Raw genomic sequence first — 14,371 nt, forward strand, 5'->3', positions numbered from 1 at the left:
AATATGTACTTTCTATTACACTCACTCACTCACTCACTCACTCACAAAGGCAGCAGTGAAAGCAGTTGCATTAGGGGACTACACAAAAATGAATTGTTTTGTGAAATGTTATGATAGAATTTCCAGAGATATTGTCAGAGCATGCTGTAGAAGGGCGTCTGGACCAAAAGGCCATATGGGAAACTTTTTTACTCAGTAAAAAGTACTGACTTGCTATCCTTGATTCAAAAACTATATTCATTACCAGGATTCAGCACCCAGTCCAAATTAGATTAAGGTGTTGAGTGCATTATTGCTGTTTTTTGACAAATTGATGGAACTGACCAGGTCACTGAAATTAAGATTATTAATATAAATGGTTATACAACAAAGCATTTGCACCAGCCATACACCACATTCATTGCCTCAGTATGTACTTGACCTTTTTTTTTCTTGCACAAACCAAGGGCAGGATAAAATATAATTGCTTACTCCCCTCTAACATACATGCAATTAATATGTCATTAGCAGTATTGAGATTGGGAGAAAAGAATAGTTGAGATTAAACCGGCTGTGAAGGTAAGGCATGGGGAGATGACCTTTTTCCTCATGTTTAATTGGTTGTAGGGGGGTGAAGGGAGGGTGGGGGGGGAGTATGTAAATTAGGCTTCAGCTAATGGATGAATCCATTTCCTGCGTGGCACAATTGTTTGGAGTATCGCTAATGAGCACCCAGGATCATCAGGAACCTAAACCAACCAGGTCAGCTGACCTCGCTCTGTCTGTCTAATTACTGCATTAGCAGGGCCCCACTGATCGCCCATGCGTGCCATGCTAAGCTATGTATGTGGGGTAAGGGGGCTACTGCTACTGCTGCTGCTGCTGCTGCTGCCGTGGCCATATGGTGGCTTAGTTAGCGCCACAGCAGCTAAAGTGCAGCGGCATGACCCGCGGAGCATTAGGCATGAGATACAGAACACACACACACGCACACACTCGCTGAAGGTTCCCACTCCAGTGCTGAAGTGTAACACACACAGACACACACATATACGTACATGCGTGTAAGCACAGACACCCCCCCCCCCAAAAAAAAAAAAAAAAAAAAACCCATGTATGGCTGTTAGGGGGGAAGCTGGTGGAATACACACATTCTCAAACACTCTGGATGCCGTCTGGATAGGCAGGAGCCCCCCTTCCCCCAACCCCCCCAAGGGAGGGCTGGGAGACCCACGTCTGTGTGAACCAGAACAGACCGGACTCCCATCAACAACAAGAGTAAAAGTCCTATTTTGGTGCATTCTAATCTAATCTGATACAATCAGATAAGAAGATGGCCATTATACCACATGTCAAATCTATGATACGTCCCTTATTATGCTGAGCTTGGCTCATCAACTTACATAATTCATGTAATAGTGAGAAAAGCTGATGCAGTGTGTCCCCATTTAGGATTTCATTATAATGTATTTATTTGCTCATTGTTTTATTATTATTATTATTATTATTATTATTGTTGTTGTTGTTATTATATGATTATTATTTTGCTGATCCACACATAGGCTTGTTTCTGCTGTGCTGCACAGTGAGGCTCTTGAGGGCAGCAGCAACTGGGTTAGTTTTTGCCTGGATGATCAGTCTCCCTCTGGGCTGAAATCTATGCCTGTCCCCGATTTCTCTCTCTTTCTCTCTCTGTCTCTGTCTCTCTCTTTCTCAGTAGCCACTCAGCCTCTCTGTGTGTAAGAGCTGCTCTACTCAAGGCAGTGGGGCCCAAAGAGGTGTAAAGGCAGTAACAGGCTAGAGGGCGCCAGGGATTGTGTGTACGACGTGTGTGTGTGTGTGTGTGTGTGTGTGTGTGTGTGTGTGTGTGTTGTGTGTGTGTGTGTGTGTGTGTGTGTGTGTGTGTGTGTGTGTGTGTGTGTGTGTGTTTTCAGTGTTAAAATGTTTCTCTGCTGCCATAGGTGCTGCCTTAACAGTCCTTGACCTTTTCCCTGCCACTGAAAAAGCACACAGAAACACGCATATGCACATGTGTAGCTCATTTCACTCTGCTTTTCCTTGTCATTCTTCCTCAGTGTCTCTCTCTCTCTTTATCCTCCTCTTATTGAATGATGTATGTCGCCTTTCTGTTTCACCACTAGTCCAGTAAGGCGGGGATCACACTGGCCAGTGACAAGCGGCAGGTTTCCTATTGTTCTCTATGGTTCAGCAGCGGAACGGTGGCAACGCTAGCGTAACACTAGCGTTGAAGAAGCTAAGCGTTGAATTTAGTTATAGTGGTTGGAATCCACTATCTTGAAATCTCCTGGCTTTTTCTTCTTCTTATAACCTTTTCTTTTTACCTTTTCAAGAATGAAAGCGACTCTAACCGCTTAACGTACAGACATGTTGAAACAACTGTTCTGAAGGTCTGGAGTGGGGCAAGAGAGTTGTTATTTCAGATTTTTAAAAAAAATTATACTTTTTGAGAAATAGGGGATTAAAAATGTTAAAAAGCTATTTTTTTCCCCATAGACTTGAATGGCTGTGATGTCATAATGGCCTAAAGCCAGCTGCGCTCGTTAAGCTACCAGAGTAGTTCCCGGGCTAATCAGAACACTGGCACAGGTGACAATCCAATACAATGTGGCGCTCCCCAAAACTACAAATCCTTTTTAAGTGTTTCCCGTGTGTCAAAATAAAAGTCACAGCCATATCTCATGCTTTGCGCATTATATCCCCAAAACGGCTTGACGCATATGCTTAAAATTTGGTACAAGTGTTTGTATGGACTCAAAGATGAAGTGAGTTGATGTTGGAGGTCAAAGGTCAAGTCCATGAATACTTTGAGCGTGATATCTCAACAATGCCTTGACATACATGCCTGAAATTTGGTATGAGTGTTTATATGGACTCAAAGATGAAGTGAATTGATGTTGGAGGTCAAAGGTCAAATGTCAAGGTCAAAAACACCTTGAGTGTTATATCTCAAGAACGCCTTGACACACAAGGTTTTTTGGTATGAGGGTTTGTATGAACTCAAAGATTAAGTGATTCAATGGGGTTTTTTTTCAGGAATCTCCCCACCAACATTAAGCCAGCAGCTTTCCATCCACTATTGTAATTCCTCTGGCATTATATTTCTAGTTCAACTTTCAAAGCGCAACGCAAGCGTATTCCATAGTCAGTTTAGGCAAACGCTTACCCTTGCCGCTGGCCAGTGTGATCCCTGCCTAAAAGCAAAAGTAGAGATAGCGCTCTTAAAGGAATTATCCGGAGTAAAATGCCCTTTAGATCAATTTACGGATGATTGGGAGTACATACGTTGAGTTGACATCCAAATCATGTCATTCGGATGTGTTTTGAGAAAGTTCAATGTTACCGTTTTTAGTCAAAACTCGTTAGCATGGAAGTGACGCGGGCATGTCATTTCGCGGCTACAAAACGCTATTTTTTTTAGAATTGGAAATTCACAATTTCGTCGTGTTTTTTTTTTTTTTTTTAACATAGTCCAGTCCATACAACTTCATTTCAATTTCGAAAGAAATACTGGACTATGTTTTTAAAAAAAAAAAAAACGGCGACGAAATTGTGAATTTCCAGAGCGTGTCACTCCACACTCAGCAATCGACTCATACGGACTTTCCCCTGAAGATGGCAGCAAAGATGGCAACATTTCCGGAAAGGTACTGGCTTGATGAAATTCATTCTGGACTCTCTATCCGACCACATAAAGACCTCGGGATACTTGGGTTTGGCTTTAGGGACCCTCTACTCACTACCACGTAAGTGTAATGTTGTTTGGAACTGTAGAAGAGGTATAAAAATAGCGTTTTGTAGCGGCGAAATGACATGCCTGCGTCACTTCCAGGCTAACAAGTTCTGACTAAAAACGGTAACATCGAACTTTCTCAAAACACATTCGAATGACATGATTTGGATGTCAACTCAACATATGTACTCCCAATCATCCGTAAATTGATCTAAAGTGCATTTTACTCCGGATAATTCCTTTAACCTCCAAGTTATCTCATAACATGGCTACTTGTTGATCATGTGGCTCGACGATTGGTTGAATTTTTCATTGGTATGTTTTATTAAACTACTGCCACAATCTAGTAACCAAGTCCGTCTGCATTAGAGCTGATGTTCACATTTTTTAAAGTCTGTGTGCTAATCCACTCATTTATTTATGCCTCGTCACCAATAAGTCACTCTATCAGTGTCAGTGGCTGTTTATGTCAATGTCAGGGGGTGTTGTAAAGTGCTGAGTGTTTTCTCTGTGAGCCTCATTAGTTAACTCTAAAACCCCGGGGATTATGGGAATTCTGACATCTACTTTAAATTTCCATCCATATCGCTCTCTCTCTCTCTCTCTCTCTCTCTCTATCTGACTCTTTCCATCATGCACATTTTCCTCGAACCTTTCCCCCCTTCTGTCTCTTTCCTGGAATTAGTTTAGGTAACGGATTCTGCCACACCGCACCGATCTGTAATGGAGAGAGTTGGGTGAGTGAGAGGGAGAGAGAGAGCGAGGCTAATGTGTTGTAATTGATGTTTACTAGGACGCTGTCGCTGTTGGTGCTGGCAGTGTGTGCACAGGCCACAAAGGACACTGTGCCCATGTCCCCAGGCAGTGATGCATGCTGGGTAAAAAAGAGGGAGAGGGTGGTAGTGAGAGTGTGGGCGGTTGGGGGGGGCTTGGGTGTTGTTGATGATGGTGAGAGTGGGAGGGTGTCTGTTGCCCTCGTCGCTAGACTGGTTGGGGGGTGAGAATGGAAGGGGAGGGGGGGCAGCATCAGAGAGAGCAGTAATTGAGAACACTCCGCCTTTCCCCAGGGCCCCCGTGCTTACCAGGCATCCCCACAACATATCCAGACCAACACAAGCCGCCCTGCCACAGCCACAATAAGGCTCACGTTGGCTCGGGCGCAACCGCTTTTTTCTCGCTCCCCCATCACAGTAACACCATTTCTGCATTACACTGTCACCACAGTGGCGGATCACAGCGGTGCGCGGGGAACTTGCGAGGGGGCACCCTGCAAAAGGTCACGGTTGCATTTCACCAGTAGCATTGTTTTGCCTGGACTTGGACATCTCACCCCCTACCACCACTACCAACCCCCACCCGCCACTTGCTGTGGCAGCGGTAGCAGTGTCCGTCTTGAGGGGGGGATGGGCCGGTGATGATGGTGGTCATGGAGCCACAGGCTAGCCAACACAAACCTAGCCGTGACCTAGCTAGTGGGAATTCCATCACAGAGCTGTGTGTGTGTGTGTGTGTGGGTGATAGGACGAGAAGGACACTCCTCTTTGCCTGCCTCCCCGCCTGTCCTCAGTGGCTTGGAGTGGTGTGTGTGGTGGTATGTGTGGCGGTGTTGTTGACAGCAATGGGGGGTGGAGGGGTGGCTTAAGACTTCCTAGCGGATGTTGAAGTGAGTAAGTGTACCATGTTAAGGATTTTTTTTTTTTTTTTTTTTGCTACCCAGCTCCCTGTCTCCCTCTCTCTGGTGTCCCCTGCTAACAGTCCTGTGTTGTACATTTACACATTGTACATTCAGCACCCCTGCGTTTCAACACAGGAGCTGAGTATAAAAAAAGAAAGAAAGAAGAGAGAGAGAGCGCTAGAGCTACAGAACCAGCCACATCAGCAGTGGGCCAAGCCGGAGCCTTGTCGGGGGGCTCCCTGCTCTGCCCTGCTCCTCTCCTCTCCTCTCCTCTCCTCTCCTCTCCTCTCCTCTCCGCTCTGCTCTGTGTGTTATTTAGCCTGTGTCATCATGCTCTGTTTGTCTCGCTGAGGCCATTATGTGTGACTAACGCGGCGGAGCAGCAGTTAGCCTGCACTGCCCTGGGGCCCTGGGATCTGATGTCAGGCCGCTCGCCTACAGTTTACTTCCAGTATTGGGATACATTAAATCATTTTTTAATGGAGTGTGTGTGTGTGTGTGTATCTGTCTATGTCTATGTCTATCTGTGTGTGTATTTGGGGTGTGTGGCTGTGGGTGTCTGTGTGTGTGTGTATGTGTTTGTGTATATATTATATTTATGTATGTATACATATTCACACACACACACACACACACATGTGTTTTCATGCGAGTGGGTGACAATGTGTGTGTGTGTGTATGTTAGTGTACAGTGCCAGCCTCTGCCGTGGCCATTGCTTTTACTGCTGCTGCTGAGTATTGATTCACAGTGAACTGGCAGCCAGCCTCTGAGGCAAATGTTAGCAAGGTCAAACCCAGTGTTTCCTCCACTCAATGAAAATGTTATTTCTGCACCAAAATACAAGAGCCAGTGAGGTGGGGAAGCCTTTGATCTATCTATCTCTCTCTCTTTCCCTCTCTCTTTCCCTCTCTCTTTCTCTCTCTCTTTCTCTCTCTCTTTCTTTCTCTTTCTTTCCCTCTTTGTCTTTGTCTCATTTCCTCAGCGCTCCAATATGTCTGTCTGTTGTCTATTGTCCTTCATACAGTTTGTGTCTGTGTGTAAGTGTGTGCATGATTGAGTGTGTGTGTGTGTGTATGTGTGTAAAGATACAGTATGTGTAGAAGTGTGTTTGTGTAGTAAACCTATGTGAGTTCAGGACTCTATGTAAGAGTGTGTGCTTGTAGGAGTGTGTATTTCTGTGGGTATACTATGTGTCTGTGTGTGTGTCTTTGTGTGTGCATGGGTGTGTGTGTGTGTGTATGTGCACGCGGGTGTGTGGTGTGTGTATGTGCACGCGTGTGTGTGTGCGTGTGTGTGTGTGCGTGCATGCGTGTGTGTGCATGTGTGTGTGTGTGTGTGTGTGTGCGTGTGTGTGCGTGTGTGTGCGTGCGTGTGTGTGTGTGTGTGTGTGTGCGTGCGTGTGTGTGTGTGTGTGTGTGTGCTGAGATCACTTCCGTGCATAGAGGACCGCTGTCACCTCGGTGGCAGTGACTGAACAAAGACAATCAGACTGAGTCTGACAAGGGTAACCTCTCTCTCGCACTCTTTCCCTCCCTCTCCCACTGACTCATTCACTCTCTCTCTCTTTCACTCACTCACTTTCTCCATCTTTCCCTCTCAAACTCTCTCTCTACATCACTCATCTCTCTCTCTCTCTCTTTCCATCTCAGGTATCACTTTCACATTCTTTTTATTTTCATCCCTGTCTCTCTCTATCTTCCACACATTTTTCCTCATCACCCTTTCTTCCTCTTCTGCTGATTTCCATCTCCCATCCATCTGTACCCCCACCCCCCATCTTCAGAAAGGCATTTTTTCTCTCTGACTGCGTCGCTCAGTACAGAAAGAGCCCACGGCCCTGATTCCCTCACTCCCTCACTAAGCCCCCCCCCCCAGTTGATATCCTGCGTGAGTTGACCTCGTTTTAGCTCAGTCGAAACACAGGGCCATCGCTAAGCGACTGTCTAGCATGACAGTCGCTATCGCCACCACTGCTGCTGATGTTGCCGTGGACGTTGCCGTGGTGGCTGCCGCCATCACTCATGTCGGGGGGCCCCTGCTCAGACTCATTCGGCCACTGTGCTAATACCACGTCTTTAGCATTTGGCTTCGGGGGGAATGGAAGGCATCGGTCCGCACGACGGACCTCCACACACATACTGTATACACACAAACACACACACACACACACACACACACTCGCACATACACACATGCACACACAAACTCTCTCTCTCAGACACACACATACACACAGTTGTGCATTTCACCTCCTCCATGATACTTGATGAAGGAAGCTGAACACGTTTGCCTCCTGCGTGGCCTTCTCAGGAGGTGTGGCAAGTGTGATGTGTGTGTTGAGTGTGCATTGGGTCGATTTGACAGCTCTCTTTTCCCCCTTTCCTGTCATTTCTTCTCATCTCGTTACTGAAGTAGCAACGTTGTGATGACGGCGGGCTTGGGTCTGTCTCTCACCAGCAGTACCATGAGTCAACTCTCACCGCCTGACTCAGAGGAGCAGTGGTGAGTCTCTCACCCTCCCCTCCCCACCACACACACTCACACACACACACACACACGCACACACACACTCACACACACATACACACACACACACTCACACACACACTCACACACACATACACACACACACAAAGTGCCTCATGTGTCCAGTGGCCTCCCAAGATGCCTCCTCAGCAGAGAAACCGGGTCATGGCATGGCTCAGTCCTCTCGATTGCTCTGGGAGCTTGTGAGCTTATCACTCTCACTTTCTGCCTCTTTCTCATTCTCTCCATCTCTCTCCCCTTCTTTTTCTTTCTCTCTCCTTCTCTCTCCCTCCCTCTCTCTCTCTCTCTTTTGCTTCCTCTCTTTCTTTTTGCCCCTCTTCTTTTATATCTCTCTCTCTAGCTCCTGCTCATTCCATCTCTCTTCCTCTCTTTCTTTCTCTCTCTCCCTCCTTCCCTGCATCCTTCCCTCCCTCTCTCTACCTCTTTATGTCTAAGGGGGGTGAGTCACTGTGCTGCCATTAAGTGCCCGGGCCTTGCGTAACTCTCGGCTCGGCTCGCACCGGCGAGGCAGCTGACGTCGGGCGTTAGCACACGGTCCAGTGAACCACAGCTGTGGTCCATCTGGAGCTCCCACCCCACACACACACACACACACACACACACACACATACCAATCCCATCCGCATTGCAGGGGCTGAGTTGGCATTGTCTGTGCCATCGGGACCCGACCCGACCCTCTCCCGGTGGCTTGAGATGTGTGTGGATTGCCACCATGGGAGATCTTGGGTCTGTGGACTGACTCCTCCTGCTGCCTTTTGCTGCTCTTGTGTGCTCTTGAGCCTGTGCAGTTTTAAGTTGAAATTGTGTGGGTATTTGTGTGTGTGTGTGTGTGTGTGTGTGTGTGTGTGTGTGTGTGTGTGTGTGTGTGTGTGTGTGTGTGTGTGTGTGTGTGTGTGTGTGTGTGTGTGTGTGAGTGTGTGTGTGTCTGTGTGTGTCTCTGAATAATGCTAGCTGACAGCAAAAACAGCGACACCTCTTCAGGTAGTGTACTACATTATAGCCATCAGCAATCCAGCTTATGAGCCCTGCAGCCTTCACACTCTCTCCTCTGCTCTCACTCTCCCCCTCTCTCTCCCTCTCTCTTTCTCTCTCCCTCTCCCTCCCTTTCTCTCCCTCTCCCACTCTCTCTTTCTCTGTCTCCCTCTCTTCCTCTCTCACTGTTGCCATTGGCTAGCGGAGCTCCATTCACTCCTTCTGTGGGTGTATATGTGTCGGCGGCTAAAGGGAATCGATGGCCTGCGAGTGTCCCTGTGTGTGGCCCGTCAGGGGGCCGGAGCTGGGTGCCATTGACCTGTCTGCCACTGCCACAGGAAGCGCCGCACCATGGGGGTTTGGAGGGGTTCCTGTTCCCGCCGTGAGACGTCGATACCGATACCGGCCTTTTCAGACGGGCCAGCAGGTCAAGAGAGAGGGCCACTGCTGCCCTTGGGGATGATTGACATGCTTCACCTGCTAAAAGTGTAATCAACAGCTAACTTGAGTTGAGCTGCTTGCAGAGTAGAGACGCTGTGCTTTCATCACAGTGGAAATGTGTGTTTAGGCTGGCAAGATAGAGTTAGGTATTAGCATGAGGTCAAGACTGGAAGCCTCGATGTTAGCCTGTAGGTCTCTGGCCTTATTGATCTTTCTTGATGTTTTGAGGGTTTTGAATAGATTAAGTGAATTTCTTGAACATGTTTCAATGGTGAGAATGTCATTCATTTTACACAGTCTCTACACAGTCATCATGAGTAATTTAGATGTAGTCACACAGCATTGTTAATCATAGTGCATCATATTCATCTATCAGGCATTAGCTCAATCACAGGCACGGCGTCTGTGGCTGAATCTAAAAGTGTACCAAACCAATCCACTCTGGACATCTCAGTATCATCAGTAACTCAGTACACAGTCTTCAGATTTGATTGATGATACATGCAATGCTGTATATTTCCCCATCACAGCACAGGTGACCGCGGTGTATCCGCACTCCAGTCACAATAAGCAGATGAGGTGAGCGGAGTCCTACTGTGTTTGGAGAGAGCCATGTAAGTGAATATAATTGTGCAGAGAGTCAGTCAAAAAATTCTGTATCGAATGCAGAGCTGTTTGTGATGGTGGAATCGGTCAGATTAATCACAGAAAATGTTTGTATGGCCTTGAGTAGTCCACACAAAAACACACTCAGGATCTTGTTTTCAGCCCACTTATGGATGTCTGAATGCATCCTGGTATTTTGGTATTTCATTTTTTTGCCTGAAAAACTGAAACACACACAAACAGTCTGGCATTGCATAGAACCAGCACATTGTGGTATGTGTGCTTTGCTAAGACTCTGAAAGCCAACAAGAAGTAGTGTCTGATTGTGTGCAGGTGCCTTCTATGGAAAGGGAGAAACAGCTTTCGTCACATGTGATACATTGTGCCTACCTAACAATTGGCTTTCATCGTGATATAGACAGCGTACACTTGAGAGCCCTGTGCTAAAAGCTTTTGCTCAGTGGATACACATTTGAATGGTGAAGTCAACATGCCAGAGTCTCTGCTCTTTCCCCACGTTTCCATCCATCTTAGGTGCATGACTTTAAAACATGTAAATCTTGCTTGAATTGAAAAGGTTCTGAAACGAGAAGGGGTGGCAAGAATATAACCTGGCGGAGATGAAAAGAATATTTTCCACACATTTTTTTTCTCCCTTCTCCATCACGGTGTTGTTGCTCTCTGGAGACGTCTTACTCAGACAGCCATTTTGTTTCAAAGCGGGTGCCACTGTGTGCTACAATAGAGGTAGCAGTTTAGTCCTTTAGAGCTACACACAAACTCACACACACACACACGCACTCTATAAAAAACAGACACACACAAACTTACACACTCACACAGACACCCATGCACAGTGCACTCTCCTCTCTTTATCTAAATCACAAATAGAGAAACCAACTTACACACACACACACACACACAAAGAGAGAGAGAGAGAGATACACATTGAAAAAGCAGAGGTCTAGCTGGGCAGAAGTGTGTGGCCCTCCCACAAAGATGTGGGTTTAGAGGTGTAGAAGGCACCGTATCAGCAGACAAAAGCACAGTGAATGTTCCATTTAAGGGTGTTAGGGGGGTCTGGGTCTGGGTGGGGATTTGTATGTGGGCCACGGGCTCCTCCGGCTGCCATGTGTCAATTGTGGGCAGAGCCGAGGTTTTCCATCACTCCTTTCAATTGAAAACACAGATTGAAATGGAGCGGCAAAATAGTCAGACCTTAACCTCAATTTTCATCACCGTCATCGCCATATTGTAATTTCATCTTAAACTGCATGTCATTGCGTGTCAGTCAAGTTTCCAATTGTTGTAAGGAACAAACAGCTGGTTACTGGGGAATTGGTGTTTTCAAGGGGTGCATGGAAGCTCTTGTTTTCGTGGAGCTAGTGCTAGGAAGACGAATCAAATTACTGTATAGAAATTAATTTGTATGCTGACTTGATTCTGAGTGAGTGTAATGTGCCCTCTATTCAGCCATCTGCATTTATTATATTCCCTGTTCTATAGAATAACATCTGTGATTGCATTTCTGTTGTTATTTAAAATAAAGAATCTACCCCATCCCTGTACCCCATGGTTAAGCTTATTAGTGAGATAAGGGAATATGCTCTGAAGGTCATTTATTTTAGTGCATTAAATGGTATTTCTTTAAGAATGCACCTTTTTTTATTGCAAAATTCAATGTGATGACCTTGACACCAAGATGGGTAGGTGATGCATGCAGGCCTATGTAGGCTATTAATTAGGATAAATTTACGTGTATTGAATTGAAATTTTTATGTTAGGTTATGGACAAACTTTACATATGCATAAACGACTGTTTTCTATAGCCAACAATTGTATGCTATACAAATGGCCCAAATTACATATTCTGACAAAAAGATAATTCGAATAATTAAAGAAAACGCTATTGAGTTGCTGCTTCGCCAATAGATCCCGACAGCGTGTATTCAATTCTAGATGAAAAATAGCCTACATTACGGACAGAAACTTTTACAAATATTGCTGTGATTCAGTTCAGTTTTCTGTTAGTCTGCTGCGCTCAAATAAGAACGTGGGTGGTCTACTGAAGACTGGCGGTGAAGAGGGCTTAATTAGCTTTACATACAGTAGGAGATACTTCATTTGCACAGCCAGTTTGAACCTCTGCAATTAGCTACCCATATTGTCTGAGAAAATAGGCTCTTGAAGTTAACTTCCGTTTTATTTTGTAGTGACCGAACTTGTCACCGTTCGACATCACCAAAGCAAAGAGGGTTTATTGTGCTGCGGTCTACAACCTGTCGGCAGCCAACTAATTTAATTTAATTCTTCGATTTTATTGCTAAGCCTATGACATATTTATATTACAATATTTGCCTTGTCATGGGTTTATTTATGACGATCCTATATTTTAATACTTTGTAGACAAAACAGTAATTGTAGCCTACTTTTCCTTATCCTACCATATTTTTTTCTTTCTTTCCGTTTTACTGTTTTACTGTCTTCTTTTCTTTTTCTAACAAATGGCCTACAATAACTTGTGTTTTTTTTTTCTAATTCAGAGCGTCAAGGTTTTTGCAGTGAAGCAGAACGATGGTGAGGCCTGTAAAAACCGTGTTGGTGACGACTTAATAAGCTTCAGAGCGTGGAATAAATATGTTCCTTTGCTAATGAATTGATTGTAATCATTTCCCGGATATATTAAGGGTTGTCAAAAGGTTTTGTTTCGCCAGAGAGTAGAAATTAATCTTCAAAGAAAACATGCGGCCAAATTATTACGCACCCACTAACAACCGTCAAGGGCATACAGCCTCTACCGCTTTCGTGTGATTCTTTAGAGAATTTGAGACTGATAAGGCATTCTCGCCTGTCGCTCTGTTTTTCCACTCGACATTTTTCAACATCTAGCACATATTTTCATTTTTTGACATTTTTAACCTTGCCCGATGGAATGTGTCAGTGGACTAGTATTGCTATTATTTGTATTATTATTTATCCTCGAGTGTCTTCATTCTTGTGCTTCATCTTACAGCTATGTTATTCAGTGCTTCTCTTTTGTCACCAACAGACCCCTGGTTGCATCACTGTCCCTTTTCACTGAATTTCTCTCTCTCTCTCAGACACACACACACACACACACACACACATACATACATATGCTCAGTCAGTCCTAACCATTGCCATTTCTACAGGAAGCAAACAAACGCAAAATAATCCAACACTAGCCGCATGGGTCAGGCCAGTGCCACCTGCTCCTTGGCCTTTTTCTAGCCCTGAAAGAGAAGAGGCAGACATCACAAACCCCATCCGGTGGGGAAGAATGAGGATGCATCCTTGTAGAGGACCCAACCTGTTGTCTGCAGCAGCTGGTCACCCCTTCAGCCGGAGGAGGCACAGGAAGCTGCTCATTATTTTCAGTAGAAGAAGGAGTGCAAGAGGGGAAAAAAAGTCAGAGTAAGAGAAATACAGAACGAGAGAGGAAGAGAGAGGGGGGGGGGGCATGCCGTAAGTACCGAAGACCCATACATCCCGAAATCCTCAGAGGGGCACATCCTCTCTGAATGGCCAAATGGTGTGTGTGTGTGTGTGTGTGTGTGTGTGTGTGTGTGTGTGTGTGTGTGTGTGTGTGTGTATGTGTGTGTGTGTGTACAGTATGTGTGTGTGTACAGTATGTGAGTGTGCATATGTCGTACTGTATGTATGTGTGTGTGTGTGTGTGTATGTATTTATATTATAGCCGCTGATTTCTCCAGTGTGAAAGTTGCCATGCATGAGTGCCATCAGTGTCCAAGGTCACAGCTACATTGAAATTGGAATGTATGTGCTGCTTTATGTGACATCTAAACCACAATTGCTGTGAAATGTATTTGTGTTGAGGCATTTCTGAGAGCTATTTCAAATCATATCCAGTTGGTGTATTGATATATAAACCAAACATAACTTTCACAATGGCTTTCCATAATATGCCCCTTTTTATATAGCATGGGTGATGGGGGTAAAGACAACTTTGGTGACCTTCACAGTGATATAATAGGACAGTAGGCTGTATTCCGATTCAGTGAGGTACTTGTGATGAAAAGGTGCTGAACTTGTGGAGTGTACCATGAATGGAATTGAATTGAGCAGAGAAATGCAGGGCTATGTTTGCCAGTATGTGGCGTACTCACAAAATTCATGTTGCATAGTTTACTGCAAATCTAGACCACAGCAGATACTCATACTCAGTCTTTTGCTAATCTTTTTTAATTTTAAAATGAAGATAAATAAGAAAAGGAAAACAAGGAAATCTAATAATTGAGTCTTCAATTAAATGCCTTACACCATTGTACATCATCTCATAATGACTCTTGAATAATATTAGGGGACATAAAGGAGTGTTTGTAAACAAACAAATGTTGGTAAACAAATTATTTGTATA

This window comes from Alosa pseudoharengus, unplaced genomic scaffold (genome assembly GCF_046254945.1).
Source record: "Alosa pseudoharengus isolate Yale_2024_CS ecotype anadromous, Long Island Sound unplaced genomic scaffold, YU_APseudo_1.1 YU_APseudo_1.1_scf_7, whole genome shotgun sequence".
NCBI lineage: Eukaryota > Metazoa > Chordata > Actinopteri > Clupeiformes > Clupeidae > Alosa > Alosa pseudoharengus.